The sequence below is a fragment of the Nerophis ophidion genome, linkage group LG05 (assembly GCF_033978795.1).
Source record: "Nerophis ophidion isolate RoL-2023_Sa linkage group LG05, RoL_Noph_v1.0, whole genome shotgun sequence".
In the NCBI taxonomy this organism is placed as follows: Eukaryota; Metazoa; Chordata; class Actinopteri; order Syngnathiformes; family Syngnathidae; genus Nerophis; species Nerophis ophidion.
The window spans coordinates 20408932-20431836 of NC_084615.1; the positions used below are offsets into that span (position 1 = coordinate 20408932).

The 22905-nt window shown below is 44.7% G+C and overlaps 1 protein-coding gene across 1 annotated transcript in view; it reads left to right on the forward strand.

The window, feature by feature from the left end:
• The first annotated feature begins 720 nt into the window (after nt 1-720).
• The window catches only part of klhl4 (kelch-like family member 4), a 164970-nt gene continuing 142785 nt past the window's right edge, over nt 721-22905 (forward strand). The window contains exon 1 of the mRNA XM_061900329.1: nt 721-849. The gene's annotated coding sequence lies outside the window, so the exon portion shown is untranslated. The remainder of the gene's footprint in view (nt 850-22905) is intronic.

Sequence of the window (22905 nt, forward strand, 5' to 3'; positions counted from 1 at the left end):
TACAGACGCAGTGATGAATTGTAGTTACTGACAGTGGTTTTCTGAAGTGTTCCTGAGACCATGTGGTGATATCCTTTACACACTGATGTCGCTTTTTGATGCAGTACTGCTCGAGGGATCGAAGATCACTGGCGTTCTATGTTGGTTTTCGGCCTTATAGTGATTTCTACAGATTCTCGGAACCTTTTAATGATATCACGGACCGTAGATGGTGAAATTGCTAAATTGTAATACCTCGTTGAAAAATGTTGTTGTGAAAATGTTCGAAAATTTGCTCACGCATTTGTTTACAAAATGGTGACCCTCGCCCCGTCCTTGTTTGTAAATGACTGAGCATTTCATGGAAGCTGCTTTTATATACAATCATGGCACCCACCTGTTCCCAATGAGCCTGTTCCAAATAAGCGTTTGATGAGCATTCTTCAACTTTTCTCAGTCTTTTTTGCCATTTGTTCCAGCTTTTTCCAATTCCAAAATGAGCAAAGAACAACGTTTTCCAGTTCAAACGTTAAGTATTTTGTCTTTAAAGTCTATTTAATTGAATATAAGTTGGAAAGGATTTGCAAATCATTGTATTCTCTTTTTATTTACCATTTACACAAGGTGCCGACTTCACTGGTTTGGGGTTTTGCACACAAAGTCCTGCCTGAAACAGGACGTGATCTTTGCGTGTTTGTGGTCCCTGGAAGGCCATTGTTGGTGCAGCGCAGAGGAAGGAACTGCTTCCTTTGAAATAGGAAAGTGCCTCTCTTTCCTTTTTTGGGAGGCTGCGGTGAAAGAAAGAGAACACTAAAAGAGTCCCGCACTCGCAAGCCAAAGTCGGCGTCACTTTCACACTCCTTTTTTCAGGTAAGACGACAAATTACTTGATGCTTATTAGAGTCTCTCCTTAACGTTTTTGCTCCTTTATCCTGTTGTCCCATGCAAAATCTGTAAAACTGCGAGTATTTATGGACACATTTCCGACAAGATTGAGTCTGGCGTTTTCCTGGTGGCACGGCGCTGTGACATCTGACATTGTACAGTAGGTGTCGTGCTGAGTGCGGACAGATGTTGTCCTTGACTCCCGTGTGCATTCATGCATCAAAAAGATGACCCAGTGTGACCACCGACTTCTGTACCAGTGCTCATATTTCATTCTAACAGACGTTTGTTGTCATGGATACTGAGATAAAGCTCTCATTTGTTTGATTAGGTGCCTTGGTCCACCTCAGTCACTCGGACCAGTTTTATCCTCTCGGCAGGGTCCTTGAGGGTGCATGGGAGTTTGCCCAACCAGTCTGTATGTGCTTTGTGGACTTGGAGAAGGCATTTGACCGTGTCCCTCGGGAAGTCCTGTAGGGAGTACTCAGAGAGTATGGGGTATCGGACTCTGATTGTGGCAGTCCGCTCCCTGTATGATCAGCGTCAGAGCTTGGTCCGCATCGCCAGCAGTAAGTTGGACCCGTTTCCAGTGAGGGTTGGACTCCACCAAGGCTGTCCTTTGTCACCGATTCTATTCAGAACTTTAATGGACAGAATTTCAAGGCGCATTCAGAGCGTTGAGGGGATCTGGTTTGGTGGCTGCAGGATTAGGTCTTTGGTTTTTGCAGAGGATGTGGTCCTGATGGCTTCATCTGGCCTAGATCTTCAGCTCTCACGGGATCAGTTCGCAGTCGAGTGTGAAGCGACTGGGATGAGAATCAGCACCTCCAAGTACGAGTACATGGTTCTCGCCCGGGAAAGGGTGGAGTGCCATCTCCGGGTTGGAGAGGAGATCTTGCCCCAAGTGGAAGAGTTCAAGTACCTCGGAGTCTTGTTCGTGAGTGAGGGAAGAGTGGATCGTGAGCTCGACAGCGGATCGGTGCGCCGTCTTCAGTAATGCCGACGCTGTATCGATCCGTTGTGGTGAAGAAGGAGCTGAATTTACCGGTGGATCTACATTCCCATCCTCACCTATGGTCATGAGCTTTGGGTTTTGACCGAAAGGACAAGATCACGGGTACAAGCGGCCGAGATGAGTTTCCTCCGCCGGGTGGCGGGGCTCTCCCTTAGAGATAGGGTGAGAAGCTCTGCCATCCAGGGAGAGCTCAAAGTAAAGCCGCTGCTCCTCCCCATCGAGAGGAACCAGAAGGGGTGGTTCGGGCATCTGGTCAGGTTGCCCCACCGAACGCCTCCCTTTGGAGGTGTTTAGAGCACGTTTGACCCGTAGAAGGCCACGGGGAAGACCCAGGACACGTTTGGAAGACTATTTCTCCCGGCTGGCCTGGGAACGCCTCGGGATCCCCAGGGAAGAGCTGGACGAAGTGGCTGGGGAGAGGGAAGTCAGGGCTTCCCAGCTTAGACTGCTGCCACCGCGACCTGACCTGGATAAGCGGAAGAAGATGGATAGCTAGAGGGGTAGAAATTTACAATGCTATTGAGAAAAGATTAAATATCATACTAAAATTTGCAAAACAACAGTATCAATAATAACAACAATGATAGCAATAATATTGTGACAGTCTTATGCCGTCGTCGTGTGGTTGAATGGACCACCCAGGAAGGACATGCTTTCGAGCAGGTTTGACTCTTATTTTTCAATAAAGGCTTCAATGTCGGTCGGGTTGCTCTTTCAGCTCCTCCTCCGCTGCTCGCTCCGGTCGGCTTTTCAGCTGGCGTGTCGTCGTCCTCCTCTCTGCTGTTCTCCGTCGCTCTTTTCCCGCTCTCCTGCAGTGCTGCGGACACTCCAACTCCTTTTTTTCCTGATCTTCCCTCCTTCTCCCCTCTTATACACTGAGAAGAGATAGCCTGATTGTGAGCCATGCACCTGATCTCGATTGCTCCGGCTTCGTTCCGCCGCATTCTCCGCCTCCTGGCCGCCATCTTGAGTAGGGCTATGGCTTGCCCTGCCCCGCCGTCGGCTCTGCCTCTCCACAAATATGTATTTAATGTTTTTAATCCAAAAAAGAATAAATGGTCAACAAATAAATAAAAAAAATAATTGATTATCAATTTTTTTTATTGATTTAGAAGCGGAATAAATGAAATTTGCGACTTAAATTCGAATCATTTTTTTTTCAGCACTCCGTATCTTGTAAACTTGTTTATTATCCGTCATGCAACAAAATACCCTCAATACTTTTCTTTTTTGTGGGTTATCAAAAATACATAAAGTTGATAATATTAACGCAGACATTAAGACAGGACGTAGGAATGTGCATGAAACCCCCCTAAGGACATTCCACATGGGACGGTTTAGTCAGTGAATAGTTTTAGTTACATTAAAATTTCAAAGCAAGTTATCCATCAATCTGTTGGTAAAGGATAATAAACACAATTGCCGATGCAAACAAGGCTATTATACAATTATATTTTTATAAATAGTACCTGTTAAAATCGGCCCTCCCGAGGACAGCCATAACTAGAATCGGGCCCTCACTAAAAACGAGTCCGAACCCCCCTGAACTAAATCAACTGAAGAACCGCCATTACATGTGATGTCGAAGTGTTGAAATGTAGACCAAAAAACAAAAAAATCATGCTATGACCCTTTTAGCCACAAAGTAGCTTAGCGGAGTTACTGCCTCATTTTCGTCTGGGTTCACGCTGCTGTTTACAGAAACAGATGCGGAAAAGCTGCTGACGAAGGGATTTTTGGTGCAAATGCAAATGCAGGTCGTAAAAACTGGGTGGGGGGGGGGGGGGGGCGTAATTCACCTGCGCAGTAAAACTAATGGCTGCCATTAAATTAATTTTGGGAAAATTCATATTGTCCTCTCGTATGTTTGCCTGCCATTAATTGCATTGCATTAAATAGTGGGTGACTATTAAAGAAAAAAAAAGTTGCTATGGCTTTTTTTTCAATTTATTTTTTATTGCCTTGGTACATAAGAGTTGTATCTTTGTTGTCAAGCAGCCGTGGTCAAAAGGTGAAGGTGGAAGGTGAGCTTCACTGGAGCAGCAAAACAAGAACAAACCCTGCAGGGATTCAACCATACTTGGACACACACACACACACACACACACACACACACACACACACACACACACACACACACACACACACACACACACACATACATGTTTCAACCCTTTCAATTACCAGGACTCACTGGGGAACCGTATTGTGTATGCTGGACCCTTTTGGGCTGCGAAGTAACACAACATGACTGTACATAAAATATGTTTTATGAGCAGATACTGCTCTCATTAATAATGTATTTTGCTGACCTTTTGACTGTAAGGAAAAAAAAAATAAAAAAAAATATATTTTTTTTATCGCGAGCACAAACACTTATCAACAAGGTATCAACCAAGCGTGCATTGTGCAGATTATGTGAATACGTTTATGTGGAGCTTTTACAAAGGTAATTTTCATGCGTTGGAAAAGAGGTCCCCAAACTAAAGTAAAAAAATAAAAATAAAAAAAAGGTAGAAAAGTGCTATACAAGTCTAACCCATTTACGATTTACGTACAGATATGCATGAAAACACTCCCGGAGACCTCACACCTGGGAGGGTTTAGTAAGTATGAATTGTTTTAGATATATTGTAAAACGTACAATTTGTTGCTTAGTTTTATGTATGAAGAATCCATACGAGTAGTAAAAGCTGTGGCCTATTCTATTCCAAACATAAGGGGACTGCAGACACAAGCAAACTCATCCACAATATGGCGCTATAGCCCAAGCACCAACGCTTGTTTATTTGAGGAAATATTGACATTATGGCCAACCGCGAAGAAAAAAATTCCGTAAATTTGCCGCACGGTGTTATAAGCCGCAGGGTTCAGAGCGTAGGAGAAAAAAGTAGCGGCTTATAGTGTGATGTTCAACCAGCTTTTTAGTACTCTTTTCAACCTGGCTAATGGGGGGTGGGGGGCATGCCAGCATGGATCCCCACCTTCTACCATCCGAGTCACGTCTGTTATGTCTTTGAGCAAGACACTTCACCCTTGCTCCTGATGGGTAGTGGTTAGGGCCTTGCATGGCAGCTCCCGCCATCAGTGTGTGAATGTGTGTGTGAATGGGTGAATGTGGAAATAGTGTCAAAGCCCTTTAAGTACCTTGAAGGTAGAAAAGCGCTATACACGTATAACCCATTTATTTATTAATAACATTAAAACGTATTTACACATTAAAATGTCACTTCTGTTTAATACGGGACCTTAAAAAGTGGTAAAAGAAAACCCTATTATGTGCTGTGTCCTTCAGCAAGACACTTCACCCTTGCTCCTGATTCCAGGAGGTGGGGGTGGGGCGGGGTGCGTGGTTGGGGGCGTGGTTAAGAGGGGAGGAGTATATTTACAGCTAGATTCACCAAGTATTTCATATATATATATATCTATGTATGTGTATATATGTATATGTATATGTATATATATGTATGTATATATATGTATATATGTATATATATATATATATATATATATATATATATATATGTATGTATATATATATATATATATATATATATATATATATATATATATATATATATATATATATATATATATATATATATATATATATATATATATATGGATGTGGGCTTCACGGTGGCAGAGGGGTTAGTGCATCTGCCTCACAATACGAAGGTCCTGCAGTCCTTGGTTCAAACCCAGGCTCGGGATCTTTCTGTGTGGAGTTTGCATGTTCTCCCCTTGAATGCGTGGGTTCCCTCCCACCTCCAAAGACATGCACCTGGGGATAGGTTGATTGGCAACACTAAATTGGCCCTAGTGTGTGAATGTGAGTGTGAATGTTGTCTGTCTATCTGTGTTAGCCCTGCGATGAGGTGGCGACTTGTCCAGGGTGTACTCCGCCTTCCGCCCGATTGTAGCTGAGATAGGCGCCAGTGCCCCATCGACCCCAAAAGGGAATAAGCGGTAGAAAATGGACGGATAAATGGATGTATGTATATATATATATATATATGTATATATATATATATATATATATGTATATGTGTGTGTATATATGTGTGTGTGTGTGTGTGCATGTGTGTGTATATATATATATATATATATATAAGCAATACTTGACTTTGAAAAGTATTTCACTTGACTTTCAGTGAATACTAGCTATATATATATATATATATATATATATATATATATATATATACTTGAATTTCATTTATTTACACATTTACACACTCATCTACTCATTGTTGAGTTAAGGGTTGAATTGTCCATCCTTGTTTTTCTAACCATATGCATGTACAGTAGATGGCAGTTTTGTCCTGTTTAAGAGTGTCACAACATTGCTGTTTACGGCAGACGAACTGCTTTACGGTAGGCAAAAACGGACTGCTGTTGTTGTGTGTTGTTACTGCGCTGGGAAGACGTTAATGAAACTGCCTAACAATAAACCCTCATAAGAAACCAAGAACTCGAACTCGCCCTCGATCATTCTACAGTTATAACGTCATTGGACAGACATGCTGTTGTGGAAAAGCGGAGGTGAAAACAGGCTGTCGACACGTCACTCAGGTCCGCATGGAGCCGGAGGGAGCGTGGCCTCCAGCTCCGCCTGAATTTCGGGAGAAAATTTGTCCCGGGAGGTTTTCGGGAGAGGCGCTGAATTTCGGGAGTCTCCCGGGAAATCCGGCAAGTATGCCCTGATGGGTTGTGGTCAGGGCCTTGCATGGCAGCTCCCTCCATCAGTGTGTGAGTGCGTGTGTGAATGGGCGAATGTGGAAATAGTGTCAAAGCGCTTTGCGTACCTTGAAGGTAGAAAAGCGCCATACAAGCATAACCCATTTACCATTTGCTCTGTGTATGCTCATCATGTCTCTTCTGAGGGTAGCGAACGCCGCATCTTAAAGACGTTATTTGCAATCAGGAAGTACACGCAATTTGTGGACCGTGAACGGAATATGTTTTATAGATTAGATCAATGTTTGTGTAATCACCCCATCAAATTACCTTTGGCGAGCACGGCTTAAGCCGGAGCTGGTGGACACAAATACCCTTCCTGTTGACGATGCCCACACGTGGGGGCGGAGGGGGGCGGGGGTGAGGGGTGGTGGCGGAGGCGGACGGGAGCTTTTTTTCGTTTTTTTACGCGGCCGAATCGAAGAAATTTTGGAGTGCAAGGTCGCCCTTTCATCTCTGCCAAAGGAGACGTTTTTTTTTATGGTTCGGGGGGAAGGCGGTTTTGTCATTTTCAACTGCTTTGTCTTTTTACTTCTGAATGAACATCAAAACGTTTTAATAGAGGTTAGGAGCAGAAAAGGCAATTACTCGCTCGATGTGTGACGCGGGTGTTGCTGCTTGACAACTCAGACAGCAACCACTGGAAAGGGTGCTGAGTTTGAATCCCACCTCCAAAGACCATGCACCTGGGGTAGAAAATGGATGAATGAATGAAAAATATGCGTCTTGCACTGAGTAATAATGACATTCGATTTTTGTTTAAGCATTAGGGTAAAATATTTGTCAATGTACAGGGAGTAACCCCTCAGTTTTGAATCATTTTCAGGATGATTTATTGTTATTATTGTCCATTCTTAAAAAAGACACATAAGAACTGAAATGACATGGGACAATCAACAGGGAACTCAAACGGTGGTGAAGGCGTTGGGTGGGGGTGGGGTGTGTGTTTATGTATATGCCCTTTATCTTTGGGTGTAGTGATGTTGTGTCCATAGGCCCGGGGCCGTTCTGCATGCCATGCAGATATACGTTACAGGGAGACAAGAACAGGACCGCCGACGGATCAGCCACTTACGGCGCTCCTTAAGAAAGGTGGGGGAAAAGGTTATATTGCGAAAGGGGGTGAAGAGTAAAAAATATCAGTCAAAGGCTGGACCCTCGGGAGGGGGTCCAGACTGAGTCCAAGGGAAAAAAAACTAATTTGCCATAGCACACATAAACATGTTACATATAATCACAACAACTCGCAACACAGGGGAGGGGGGAGTTGGGGCCCTGGAGGCCGGCCTGCTGCTCAATCAATCATCCATCCACCCATCCATCCATCCATTTCTACCCCTTATTCCCTTTGAGAATGCGGGGGACGCTGGTGCCTGTCTCAGCTACGAACGGATGGAAGGCACTCTGGACAAGTCGCCACCTCATCACAGAATCAATCAATCAATCGATAAATTTAATGTTTAATTATATAGCCCTAAATCACACGTGTCTCAAAGGGCTGCACAAGCCACAACGACATCCTCGGTTCAGAGCCCACATAAGGGAAAGAAAAAACTCACAACCCAGCGGGACGCCAATGCGAATGACTATGGGAAACCTTGGAGAGGACCGCAGATGTGGGACCCGTTACCTTCCTGCTTGGCACCCAGCATCAAGGGTTGGAATTGGGGGTTTAATAACTGCTGAAAATAATGGAAAGTGCCACTTTAAATAAAGTTAAAACGGTAAAGTACCAATGATTGTCACATAAACACACAAGGTGTGGCGAAATTATTCTCCGCATTTGACCCATTACCCTTGATCACCCCCTGGGAGGTGAGGGGAGCAGTGGGCAGCAGCGGTGGCCGCGCCCAGGGAATCATTTTTGGTGATTTAACCCCCAATTCCAACCCCTATATTAGCAATTGAAGCTGTGGTCAAAATAAGAAATTGCCACCAGACACATTTTAAGACATTCAAAACTCCACTGCCATCTGGCAGCTAAAGTAGGAAATGCACTCCCCACAATATTTGTCACATTTCACGTGTCAGGTAAACCGAGACGAACGGGGCCATGTGTATCCCCTTCTTACCGTACACTAGGAGTGGGTGGAGTTGCCGAAAATTGTACCAAAGTAAGAGCATTGTTATTGACTCAAGTAAAACTTATTCTTTCAATTAGTAAGTAAGGAGTAAGTATACAATCAGAAATAAAACTACTCAAGCGGGCTACCAAGTGACTTTCATTTATTTGGTAGTCATTTTTAAAAGTACTTGCACCACTACTACAAACCCCAAAACCAGCGAAGCTCGGACCCAGCGACGCGTTTCCGGGTGTTGTTGATAAACGGCTTTGGCTTTGGATAGTAGAGTTTTAACTTGGACTTACAGATGTAGCGACCAACTGTAGTTACCAGGGTTGTACGGTACACGATACCAATGAATCATTTTCGGTACTATACCGCCTCTGAAAAATACCGGTCCCTCCCCCTCGTTGTCATTGCTGGTTTTACGAGCAGACGAGCATGTTTGGCAGCGCACACACACGGAGTACTTACAAGCAGACACGGTGTGTAGACAGAAAAGGGAGAACGGACACATTTTGACTTAAAAAGTAAAGATAACGGTGAAGTTTTAACACTGAAACACCCTTAAGAAGAGGTGCTTTAAGCCATGGCTACTTCTAAATCACTAATCCTCAAATAAAGTGAGTTTCTTCCATGTAGCGTTATCACTGGAGGACGAGGAATCGCTAAACATGCTTCATTCCACACCGTAGGAGGATACAATGGCGTCACAATGTAAACAAACGCCATGGGTGGATCTATACCTGACATCCACTGTAATGATACCAAGTACAAGAAGTCGATACGACTATGATTACATCGATATTTTTTTATCGTCACAAAATCTTTTGGTTCACGTTATGTTTATAAACTCAGGAAATTACGTCCCTCGGAAACATGAGGATTATGAATATGGCCAATGTATGATCCTGTATCTACTTGGTATCGGATCGATACATAATTGTGTGGTATCATCCAAAATTAAACTATCAAAGAAGAGAAGAATAAGTGATTATTACATTTTAACGGAAGTGTAGATAGAACATAGCAAGCAGATATTAACAGTAAATGAACAGATTAATTATCATTTTTTACAGTTTGTCCTTCGTAATTTTGACAAAAGTAGTAAAATGATAAATGACACAATTTGTTATAATTTAGTGGTCTTTGTTTGTTTACTAAATACTAAAAGACAAGTTGTGTAGACAAACAAACAGGTCCAAGGTGAGTGATCAGACAAAGAACAGCTCAAAGACCTCCATGGAATTACAACTAAATGGACTTAGATTTCCCTCGCCCGGACGCGGGTCACCGGGGCCCCGCTCTGGAGCCAGGCCCGGAGGTGGGGCACGATGGCGAGCGCCTGGTGGCCGGGCCTGTCCCCATGGGGCCCGGTCGGGCACAGCCCGAAGAGGCAACGTGGGTCATCCCTCCAATGGGCTCACCACTCATAGGAGGGGCCATAGAGGTCGGGTGCATTGTGAGCTGGGCGGCAGCCGAAGGCAGGGCACTTGGCGGTCCGATCCGTGGCTACAGAAGCTAGCTCTTGGGATGTGGAACGTCACCTCACTGGGGGGGAAGGAGCCTGAGCTAGTGCGCGAGGTAGAGAAGTTCCGGCTGGATATAGTCGGACTCACCTCGACGCACATCAAGGGCTCTGGAACCAGTTTTCTCGAGAGGGACTGGACCCTCTTCCACTCTGGCGTTGCCGGCAGTGAGAGGCGACGGGCTGGGGTGGCAATTCTCGTTGCCCCCCAGCTCAAAGCCTGCACGTTGGAGTTCAACCCGGTGGACGAGAGGGTAGTTTCCCTCTGCCTTCGGGTGGGGGGACGGGTCCTGACTGTTGTTTGTGCTTATCCACCAAACAGCAGTTCAGAATACCCACCCTTTTTGGGTACACTCGAGGGAGTACTGGAAAGTGCTCCCCCGGGTGATTCCCTTGTCCTACTGGGAGACTTCAACGCTCACGTTGGCAACGACAGTGAAACCTGGAGAGGCGTGATTGGGAAGAATGGCCGCCCGGATCTAAACCCGAGTGGTGTTTTGTTATTGGACTTTTGTGCTCATCACGGATTGTCCATAACGAACACCATGTTCAAACATAAGGGTGTCCATATGTGCACTTGGCACCAGGACACCCTAGGCCGCAGTTCCATGATCGACTTTGTAGTTGTGTCATCGGATTTGCGGCCTCATGTTTTGGACACTCGGGTGAAGAGAGGGGCGGAGCTTTCTACCGATCACCACCTGGTGGTGAGTTGGCTGCGATGGTGGGGGAGGATGCCGGACAGACCTGGCAGGCCCAAGCGCATTGTGAGGTTCTGCTGGGAACGTCTGGCAGAGACTCCTGTCAGAGAGAGTTTCAATTCCCACCTCCGGAAGAACTTTGAACATGTCACGAGGGAGGTGCGGGACATTGAGTCCGAGTGGACCATGTTCTGAACCTCTATTGTCGAGGCGGCTGATTGGAGCTGTGGCCGCAAGGTTGTTGGTGTCTGTTGTGGCGGTAATCCCAGAACCCGTTGGTGGACACCAGCAGTGAGGGATGCCGTCAAGCTGAAGAAGGAGTCCTATCGGGTTCTTTTGGCTCATAGGACTCCGGAGGCAGTGGACGCGTATCGAGGGGCCAAGCGGTGTGCAGCTTTAGCGGTCGCGGAGGCAAAAACTCGGACATGGGAAGAGTTCGGGGAAGCCATGGAAAACGACTTCCGGACGGCTTCGAAGCGATTCTGGACCACCATACTCCGCCTCAGGAAGGGGAAGCAGTGCACTATCAACACCGTGTATGGTGCGGATGGTGTTCTGCTGACTTTGACTGCGGATGTTGTGGATCGGTGGAGGGAATACTTCGAAAACCTCCTTAATCCCACCAACACGTCTTCCTTTGAGGAAGCGGTGCCTGGGGAATCTGTGGTGGACTCTCCTACTTCTGGGGCTGAAGTTGCTGAGGTAGTTAAAAAACTCATCGGCGGCAAGGCCCCAGGGGTAGATGAGATCCGCCCGGAGTTCCTTAAGGCTCTGGATGCTGTGGGGCTGTCTTGGTTGACAAGACTCTGCAGCATCGCGTGGACATCGGGGGCGGTACCTCTGGATTGGCAGACAGAGGTGGTGGTCCCTCTCTTTAAGAAGGGGGACCGGAGGGTGTGTTCCAACTATCGTGGGATCACACTCCTCAGCCTTCCCGGTAAGGTTTATTCAGGTGTACTGGAGAGGAGGCTACGCCGGATAGTCGAACCTCGGATTCAGGAGGAACAGTGTGGTTTTCGTCCTGGTCGTGGAACTGTAGACCAGCTCTATACTCTCGGCAGGGTTCTTGAGGGTGCATGGGAGTTTGCCCAACCAGTCTACATGTGCTTTGTGGACTTGGAGAAGGCATTCGACCGTGTCCCCCGGGAAGTCCTGTGGGGAGTGCTCAGAGAGTATGGGGTACCGGACTGTCTTATTGTGGCGGTCCGCTCCCTGTATGATCAGTGTCAGAGCTTGGTCCGCATTGCCGGCAGTAAGTCGGACACGTTTCCAGTGAGGGTTGGACTCCGCCAAGGCTGTCGTTTGTCACCGATTCTGTTCATAACTTTTATGGACAGAATTTCTAGGCGCAGTCAAGGCGTTGAGGGGTTCCAATTTGGTGGCCGCGGGATTAGGTCTCTGCTTTTTGCAGATGATGTGGTCCTGATGGCTTCATCTGGCCGGGATCTTCAGCTCTCACTGGATCGGTTCGCAGCCGAGTGTGAAGTGACAGGAATGAGAATCAGCACCTCCAAGTCCGAGTCCATGGTTCTCGCCCGGAAAAGGGTGGAGTGCCATCTCTGGGTTGGGGAAGAGACCCTGCCCCAAGTGGAGGAGTTCAAGTACCTAGGAGTCTTGTTTACGAGTGGAGGAAGAGTGGATTGTAAGATCGACAGGCGGATCGGTGCGGCGTCTTCAGTAATGCGGACGCTGTATCGATCCGTTGTGGTGAAGAAGGAGCTGACCCGAAAGGCAAAGCTCTCAATTTACCGGTCGATCTACGTTCCCATCCTCACCTATGGTCATGAGCTTTGGGTCATGACCGAAAGGATAAGATCACGGGTACAAGCGGCCGAAATGAGTTTCCTCCGCCGTGTGGCGGGGCTCTCCCTTAGAGATAGGGTGAGAAGCTCTGCCATCCGGGAGGAGCTCAACGTAAAGCCGCTGCTCCTCCACATCGAGAGGAGCCAGATGAGGTGGTTTGGGCATCTGGTCAGGATGCCACCCTAACGCCTCCCGAGGGAGGTGTTTAGGGCACGTCAAACCGGTAGGAGGCCACGGGTAAGACCCAGGACACGTTGGGAAGACTATATCTCCCGGCTGGCCTGGGAACGCCTCGGGATCCCCCGGGAAGAGCTAAACGAAGTGGCTGGGGAGAGGGAAGTCTGGGCTTCCCTGCTTAGGCTGTTGCCCCCGCGACCCGACCTCGAATAAGCGGAAGAAGATGGATGGATGGCTGGAAGTTGTGTAGTATGTTCACTATTTTATTTAAGGACTACATTGCAATAATAAACATATAATTAACGTACTCTTAAGTGTTTTTTTTCTGTCAAAGTAAAGCCACCAAGGCCATTTTTTTGTGGAAAAGTATCAAAATGCATTTTCAAAAAAAACGTACTTAGCCCCCAAAAATGATGCAGACAATGCTTTTTAAAACATTGTGAAAGGGTGAAGTGTTTTAAAAATCCACCAATAACTGCTTATTCAGAAATGTATTTCGAAATGACACAAAGCTTGTTTGTCTCGGGTTGGGCCAGCAACTTGAGGGTTTCCAGGTTCGATTCCTGCTTTGTGTCCTTGGACAAATAACTTTAACCACCTGCTCCCACTGCCCACCCACACTGCTTCAAATGTCACATATATTGGGTTTTGCCATGTACAAACCCTGTTTCCACATGAGTTGGGAAATTGTGTTAGGTGTAATTATAAACGGAATACAATGATTTGCAAATCCTTTTCAACCCATACTCAATAGAATGCACTAAAAAAGACAAGATATTTGATGTTCAAACTCATAAAATTTATTTTTTCTTGCAAATAATAATTAAGTTAGAATTTCAGGGATGCATAATGTGCCAAAGTAGTTGGGAAAGGGTATGTTCACCACTGTGTTACATCACCTTTTCTTTTAACAACACTCAATAAAAGTTTGGGAACTGAGGAAACTAATTGTTGAAGCTTTGAAAGTTGAATTCTTTCCCATTCTTGTTTTATGTAGAGCTTCAGTCGTTCGACAGCCCGGGGTCTCTGCTGTCGTATTTTACGCTTCATATTGCTCCACACATTTTCGATGGGAGACAGGTCTGGACTGCAGACGGGCAAGGAAAGTACCCGCACTCTTTTTTTACGAAGCCACGCTGTTGGAACAGGTGGCTTGGCATTGTTTTGCTGAAATAAGCAGGGGCGTCCATGATAACGTTGCTTGGATGACAACATATGTTGCTCGAAAACCTGTATGGACCTTTTAGCATTCATGGTGCCTTCACAGATGTGTAAGTTACCCATGCCTTGGGCACTAATACACCCCCATACCATCACAGATGCTGGCTTTTGGAACTTTGCGTCGCGAACAGTCTGGATGGTTTGCTTCCCCTTTGGTCCGGATGACACAATTTCGAATATTTCCAAAAACAATTTGAAATGTGGACTCGTCAGACCACAGGACACTTTTCAACTTTACATCAGTCCATCTTAGATGATCTCGGGCCCAGAAAAGCCGGCGGCGTTTCTGGATGTTGTTGATAAATGGCTTTCTCTTTGCATAGTAGAGCTTTAACTTGCACTTACAATGTAGCGACAAACTGTATTTAGTGACAATGGTTTTCTGAAGTGTTCCTGAGCCCATGTGGTGATATCCTTTAGAGATTCATGTCGGTTTTTGATACAGTGCGGTCTGAGGGATCTTAAGTCACGGTCATTCAATGTTGGTTTCCGGCCATGCCGCTTACGTGAAGTGATTTCTCCAGATTCTCTGAACCTTTTGATGATATTAGGGGCCGTAGATGTTGAAATCCCTAAATTTATTTCAATTGCACTTTGAGAAACGTTGTTCTTAAACTGTTTGACTATTTGCTCACACAGTTGTGGACCTCACCCCATCCTTTCTTGTGAAAGACTGCGCATTTTTTGGGAAGCTGCTTTTATACCCTATCATGGCACCCACCTGTTCCCAATTAGCCTGCACACCTGTGGGATGTTCCAAATAAGTGTTTGATGAGCATTCCTCAACTTTATCAGTTTTTATTGCCACCTTTCCCAACTTATTTGTCAAATGTTGCTGGCATCAAATTCGAAAGTTAATGATTATTTGCACAAAAAAAATGTTTGTCAGTTTGAACATCAAATATGTTGTCTTTGTAGCATATTCAACTGAATATGGGTTGAAAATGATTTGCAAATCATTGTATTCTGTTTATATTTACATCCAACACAATTTCCCAACTCATGGAAACAGGGTTTGTAAAAGCATTTTGAGTCACTAGAGAAAAGCGCTATATAAACATCCTTCACTTGATTGCTTTCAAACATATTTTGTCCGCTCGGATACGATTGTTTGAATTTTTATTAACGCCGGGCTTCCTCTGAACGCCCTCCGGAGAACGCCGACCGGTGCATTTTTGATCGCCCGCTCTGTTGTTAAAATGTAAACGAGCGCTCTGAAGCTCTGACAAGCCCCGCTCGCCGACCTTGAGGTTTCATCAGCGTGTCGTTTTTTTAATTTTTTTTTTATAAAAACACTTCTCATAGACGTCGACGGAAGGGGAACGTGTGTTTTTTTGTTTTGTTTTTGTTTTTTTCTTTCTTTCTGCACGGTTAGAGTCCATAGTGGATCTAGTTAATAGTGTGAGAGTCCAGTCCATAGTGGATCTAGTTAATAGTGTGAGAGTCCAGTCCATAGTGGATCTAGTTAATAGTGTGAGAGTCCAGTCCATAGTGGATCTAACATAATAGTGAGAGTCCAGTCCATAGTGGATCTAGTTAATAGTGTGAGAGTCCAGTCCATAGTGGATCTAGTTAATAGTGTGAGAGTCCAGTCCATAGTGGATCTAGTTAATAGTGTGAGAGTCCAGTCCATAGTGGATCTAACATAATAGTGAGAGTCCAGTCCATAGTGGATCTAACATATTAGCGTGAGAGTCCAGTCCATAGTGAATCTAGTTAATAGTGTGAGAATCCAGTCCCTAGTGGATCTAGTTAATAGTGTGAGAGTCCAGTCCATAGCTGATCTAGTTAATAGTGTGAGAGTCCAGTCCATAGTGGATTTAGTTAATAGTGTGAGAGTCCAGTCCATAGTGGATTTAGTTAATAGTGTGAGAGTCCAGTCCATAGTGGATCTAGTTAATATTGTGAGAGTCCAGTCCATAGTGGATCTAGTTAATAGTGTCAGAGTCCAGTCCATAGTGGATTTAGTTAATAGTGTGAGAGTCCAGTCCATAGTGGATCTAGTTAATAGTGTGAGAGTCCAGTCCATAGTGGATTTAGCTAATAATGTGAGAGTCCAGTCCGAAGTGGATCTATTTAATAGTGTGTGAGTCCAGTCCATAGTGGATCCAGTTAATAGTTTGAGATTCCAGACCATAGTGGATCTAGTTAAAATTGTGAGAGTCTAGTCCGTAGTGGATCTAGTTAATAATGTGAGAGTCCAGTCCCTAGTGGATCTGGTTAATAGTGTGAGAGTCCAGTCCATAGTGGATCTAGTTAATAGCGTGAGAGTCCAGTCCGTAGTGGATCTAGTTAATATTGCGAGAGTCCAGTCCGTAGTGGATCTAGTTAATAGTGTGAGAGTCCAGTCCTTAGTGGATCTAGCTAATAATGTGAGAGTCCAGTCCCTAGTGGATCTAGTTAATAATGTGAGAGTCCAGTCCATAGTGGATCTAGTTAATAGTGTGAGTTTCCAGACCATAGTGGATCTAGTTAAAATTGTGAGAGTCCAGTCCGTAGTGGATCTAGTTAATAGTGTGAGAGTCCAGTCCGTAGTGGATCTAGTTAATAGTGTGAGAGTCCAGTCCGTAGTGGATCTAGTTAATAGTGTGAGAGTCCAGTCCATAGTGGATCTAGTTAATAGTGTGAGAGTCCAGTCCGTAGTGGATCTAGTTAATAATGTGAGAGTCCAGTCCGTAGTGGATCTAGTTAATATTGTGAGAGTCCAGTCCGTAGTAGATCTAGTTAATAGTGTGAGAGTACAGTCCATAGTGGATGTAGTTAATAGTGTGAGAGTCCAGTCCATAGTGGATCTAGCTAATAATGTGAGAGTCCAGTCCCTAGTGGATCTAGTTGATAGGGTGAGAGTCCAGTCCATAGTGGATCTAGTTAATAGTGTGAGATTCCAGACCATAGTGGATCTAGTTAAAATTGTGAGAGTCCAGTCCGTAGGGGATCTAGTTAATAATGTGAGAGTCCAGTCCCTAGTGGATCTAGTTAATAGTGTGAGAGTCCAGTCCGTAGTGGATCTAGTTAATAGTGTGAGAGTCCAGTCCTTAGTGGATCTAGCTAATAATGTGAGAGTCCAGTCCCTAGTGGATCTAGTTAATAATGTGAGAGTCCAGTCCATAGTGGATCTAGTTAATAGTGTGAGAGTAGAGTCCATAGTGGATGTAGTTAATAGTGTGAGACTCCAGTCCATAGTGGATCTAGCTAATAATGTGAGAGTCCAGTCCCTAGTGGATCTAGTTAATAGGGTGAGAGTCCAGTCCATAGTGGATCTAGTTAATAGTGTGAGATTCCAGACCATAGTGGATCCAGTTAAAATTGTGAGAGTCCAGTCCGTAGTGGATCTAGTTAATAATGTGAGAGTCCAGTCCCTAGTGGATCTAGTTAATAGTGTGAGAGTCCAGTCCATAGTGGATCTAGTTAATAGTGTGAGAGTCCAGTCCGTAGTGGATCTAGTTAATAGTGTGAGAGTCCAGTCCTTAGTGGATCTAGCTAATAATGTGAGAGTCCAGTCCCTAGTGGATCTAGTTAATAATGTGAGAGTCCAGTCCATAGTGGATCTAGTTAATAGTGTGAGATTCCAGACCATAGTGGATCTAGTTAAAATTGTGAGAGTCCAGTCCGTAGTGGATCTAGTTAATAGTGTGAGAGTCCAGTCCGTAGTGGATGTAGTTAAAAGTTTGAGAGTCCAGTCCCTAGTGGATCTAGTTAATAGTGTGAGAGTCCAGTCCCTAGTGGATCTAGTTAAAATTGTGAGAGTCCAGTCCGTAGTGGATCTAGTTAATAATGTGAGAGTCCAGTCCCTAGTGGATCTAGTTAATAGTGTGAGAGTCCAGTCCGTAGTGGATCTAGTTAATAGTGTGAGAGTCCAGTCCATAGTGGATCTAGTTAATAGTGTGAGAGTCCAGTCCGTAGTGGATCTAGTTAATAATGTGAGAGTCCAGTCCGTAGTGGATCTAGTTAATAGTGTGAGAGTCCAGTCCATAGTGGATCTAGTTAATAGTGTGAGAGTCCAGTCCGTAGTGGATCTAGTTAATAATGTGAGAGTCCAGTCCGTAGTGGATCTAGTTAATATTGTGAGAGTCCAGTCCGTAGTGGATCTAGTTAATAGTGTGAGAGTACAGTCCATAGTGGATGTAGTTAATAGTGTGAGAGTCCAGTCCATAGTGGATCTAGCTAATAATGTGAGAGTCCAGTCCCTAGTGGATCTAGTTAATAGGGTGAGAGTCCAGTCCATAGTGGATCTAGTTAATAGTGTGAGATTCCAGACCATAGTGGATCTAGTTAAAATTGTGAGGGTCCAGTCCGTAGGGGATCTAGTTAATAATGTGAGAGTCCAGTCCCTAGTGGATCTAGTTAATAGTGTGAGAGTCCAGTCCATAGTGGATCTAGTTAATAGTGTGAGAGTCCAGTCCGTAGTGGATCTAGTTAATAGTGTGAGAGTCCAGTCCATAGTGGATCTAGTTAATAGTGTGAGAGTACAGTCCATAGTGGATGTAGTTAATAGTGTGAGAGTCCAGTCCATAGTGGATCTAGCTAATAATGTGAGAGTCCAGTCCCTAGTGGATCTAGTTAATAGGGTGAGAGTCCAGTCCATAGTGGATCTAGTTAATAGTGTGAGATTCCAGACCATAGTGGATCTAGTTAAAATTGTGAGAGTCCAGTCCGTAGTGGATCTAGTTAATAATGTGAGAGTCCAGTCCCTAGTGGATCTAGTTAATAGTGTGAGAGTCCAGTCCATAGTGGATCTAGTTAATAGTGTGAGAGTCCAGTCCGTAGTGGATCTAGTTAATAGTGTGAGAGTCCAGTCCTTAGTGGATCTAGCTAATAATGTGAGAGTCCAGTCCCTAGTGGATCTAGTTAATAATGTGAGAGTCCAGTCCATAGTGGATCTAGTTAATAGTGTGAGATTCCAGACCATAGTGGATCTAGTTAAAATTGTGAGAGTCCAGTCCGTAGTGGATCTAGTTAATAGTGTGAGAGTCCAGTCCGTAGTGGATCTAGTTAAAAGTGTGAGAGTCCAGTCCCTAGTGGATCTAGTTAATAGTGTGAGAGTCCAGTCCCTAGTGGATCTAGTTAAAATTGTGAGAGTCCAGTCCGTAGTGGATCTAGTTAATAATGTGAGAGTCCAGTCCTTAGTGGATCTAGTTATTAGTGTGAGAGTCCAGTCCGTAGTGGATCTAGTTAATAGTGTGAGAGTCCAGTCCATAGTGGATCTAGTTAATAGTGTGAGAGTCCAGTCCATAGTGGATCTAGTTAATAGTGTGAGAGTCCAGTCCGTAGTGGATCTAGTTAATAATGTGAGAGTCCAGTCCGTAGTGGATCTAGTTAATAGTGTGAGAGTACAGTCCATAGTGGATGTAGTTATAAATAAATGATAAATGGGTTGTACTTGTATAGCGCTTTTCTACCTTCAAGGTACTCAAAGCGCTTTGACACTACTTCCACATTTACCCATTCACACACACATTCACACACTGATGGAGGGAGCTGCCATGCAAGGCGCCAACCAGCACCCATCAGGAGCAAGGGTGAAGTGTCTTGCTCAGGACACAACGGACGTGACGAGGTTGGTACTAGGTGGGATTTGAACCCGGGCCCCTCGGGTTGTGCACGGCCACTGTCCCACTGCGCCACGCCGTCCCTAGTTAATAGTGTGAGAGTCCAGTCCATAGTGGATCTAGCTAATAATGTGAGAGTCCAGTCCCTAGTGGATCTAGTTAATATTGTGAGAGTCCAGTCCGTAGTGGATCTAGTTAATAGTGTGAGAGTCCAGTCCCTAGTGGATCTAGTTAATAGGGTGAGAGTCCAGTCCATAGTGGATCTAGTTAATAGTGGGAGATTCCAGACCATAGTGGATCTAGTTAAAATTGTGAGAGTCCAGTCCGTAGTGGATCTAGTTAATAATGTGAGATTCCAGTCCCTAGTGGATCTAGTTAATAGTGTGAGAGTCCAGTCCATAGTGGATCTAGTTAATAGTGTGAGAGTCCAGTCCGTAGTGGATCTAGTTAATAGTGTGAGAGTCCAGTCCTTAGTGGATCTAGTTAATAGTGTGAGAGTCCAGTCCCTAGTGGATCTAGTTAATAGTGTGAGAGTCCAGTCCATAGTGGATCTAGTTAATAGTGTGAGAGTCCAGTCCGTAGTGGATCTAGTTAATAGTGTGAGAGTCCAGTCCATAGTGGATGTAGTTAATAGTGTGAGAGTCCAGTCCATAGTGGATCAGCCCACACCCTCCTGGGACGGTGTTTGAAGTGCGAGTCACAGCAGATGTGCGTGTGTCCGTGGGAGGTTTACCACATGTGGGTTTTTGATGTGGTGAACACATTAATGTCGTGTGTGTGCATTCATAGAGCGGGCTCGGTGTACACCACCGCACAATTAATGCATTAACTCGGCCCATCGGAGAGGTATTCATTTAACCGTGCGTTTATTATGATGGTTGCGGCGTGCATCGTACTTCAAGCCGCCTCTAATTGCTCGCTGGCTATGAAACCTCACAACTCCGATAATGAACATGGACTAAGTATCGTCAGCAGTCAAGTCCACTTCACGCTTTCTTTAGCATTCAATTGATATTCCTTGCACTCCTTCACCCCCCCTGACGACCGACGCTCAACTCCTGGCTCAGCGATGCCACATTTCCGGTCGGACGGGTGCTAAAATGCACTCCTATGCTCTGCAACACTATTTTACTTTAACTTGACATTGTCTTGCTGAAATAAGCAGGGGCGTCTATGATTATGTTGCTCCAAAACCTGCATGTACCTTCACAGGCGTGTAAGTTACCCATGCCTTGGGCACCAATAAACCCCCATACCATCACAGATGCTGGCTTTTTTAACTTTGCGCCGGATGGTTCTGTTCCTCTTCGGTCCGGAGGACACAACGTCCACAGTTTCCCCCCCCAAAAATTGGACCCGTCAGACCACAGAACACTTTCCCACCTTGCATCAGTCCATATTAGACAAGCTCGGGTGGATGTAGTTAATAGTGTGAGAGTCCAGTCCATAGTGGATCTAGTTAATAGTGTGAGAGTCCAGTCCTTAGTGGATCTAGCTAATAATGTGAGAGTCCAGTCCCTAGTGGATCTAGTTAATAATGTGAGAGTCCAGTCCATAGTGGATCTAGTTAATAGTGTGAGATTCCAGACCATAGTGGATCTAGTTAAAATTGAAGCCGGCGACGTTTCCGGGTGTTGTTGATAAATGGCTTTGGCTTTGCGTATTACAGTTTTAACTGGCACTTACAGATGTAGCGACAAGCTGTAGTTAATGAGAGTGGGATTCTGAAGTGTTCCTGAGCCCATGTGGAGGACGGCGTGGCGAAGTTGGTAGAGTGGCTGTGCCAGCAATCTGAGGGTTACTGGTTCAATCCCCACCTTCTACCATCCTAATCACGTCCGTTGTGTCCTTGGGCAAGACACTTCACCCTTGCTCCTGATGGGACCAGTGAGCGCCTTGCATGGCAGCTCCCGCCGTCAGTGTATGACTGGACACATGTGGAAATACTGTCAAAGCGCTTTGGGCTCCTTAAAAAAAGGGGTAAAAAAAAGCTCTGTGCAAGTACAAATGTGGAAGTAGTGTCAAAGCGCTTTGAGTACCTTGAAGGTAGAAAAGCGCTATACCAGTACAACCCATTTATCATTTATTTATAACACATTTACCATTTACCATGTGGTGATATCCTTTACACACTAATGCAGTATTGCCTGAGGGATTGAAGGCTTGTATTCATCGCTTACGTGTAGTGATTTCTCCAGATTCTCTGAAACTTTTGATGATATTACAGGCCGTAGTAAATTCCTTCCAATAGCTGGTTGAGAAATGTTGTTTTTAAACCGTTGAACAATTTGCTCACGCATTTGTTGACAAAGTGGTGACCCTCGCCCAGTCCTTGTTTGTGAATGACTGAGCATTTCATGGAAGCTGCTTTTATACCCAATCATGGCACCCGCCTGTTCCCAATTAGCCTGTTCACCTGTGGGATGTTCCCAGTAAGCGTTTGATGAGCATTCCTCAACTTTCTCGGTCCTTTTTGCAACTTGTGCCAGCTTTTTTGGAACATGTTGCAGGCATCTATTTCCAAATGAGCTAATATTTGCAGAAAATAACACTACAAAAAACAACGTGAACTTTAAATATCTTGTCTTTGAAGTCTATTCAATTGAATAGCAAACTTATTTTTGTTTACCATTTACACAACATGAGCAAAATATGAAAACACTACATGTAATTTTGATTGTGACAGGCGTTGCAAATGTACTTACAGTAATGGAAGTGTTTGACTGTTTTAAGAGCGCTTTATAAGCAGAAGTGAGCGACTTCCATCGGCGATATTTTAAGTGGACTTTTGCTCGCATTTATTTCCGAGTTAGAATGCGTAAAAAAAAAGAGTAAAAACATAAGTGTGCTTGTCTTCCATAAGGAGTGATAGGCAACATCCAAAAGTGCACTTCCCCTTGAACTGCCATGGTGAAAAAAAACATTGGCGTAACACGCATCCTTGCAGCTTGTGCAAAGTCTGGCCTTCAGAATAAAAGCCCGGCAGTAAAACACGGTTGGTTGCACACACCGCTTGCGCAGGTGACAATGTTGACGCAGAGTGAGGTGAGTCGATGAAGTCAACAGTGCGAGAGAGATGGAAGGACATGTTTTGTATGAAGGAGCTATCATCAGTATTAAATTGATTAATTATTATTATTAATAATTAATAAAAAAAAAAGAAAATTGTTAAATCAATGTTTTCTCTCTGCCATATATATATATATATATATATATATATATATATATATATATATATATATAT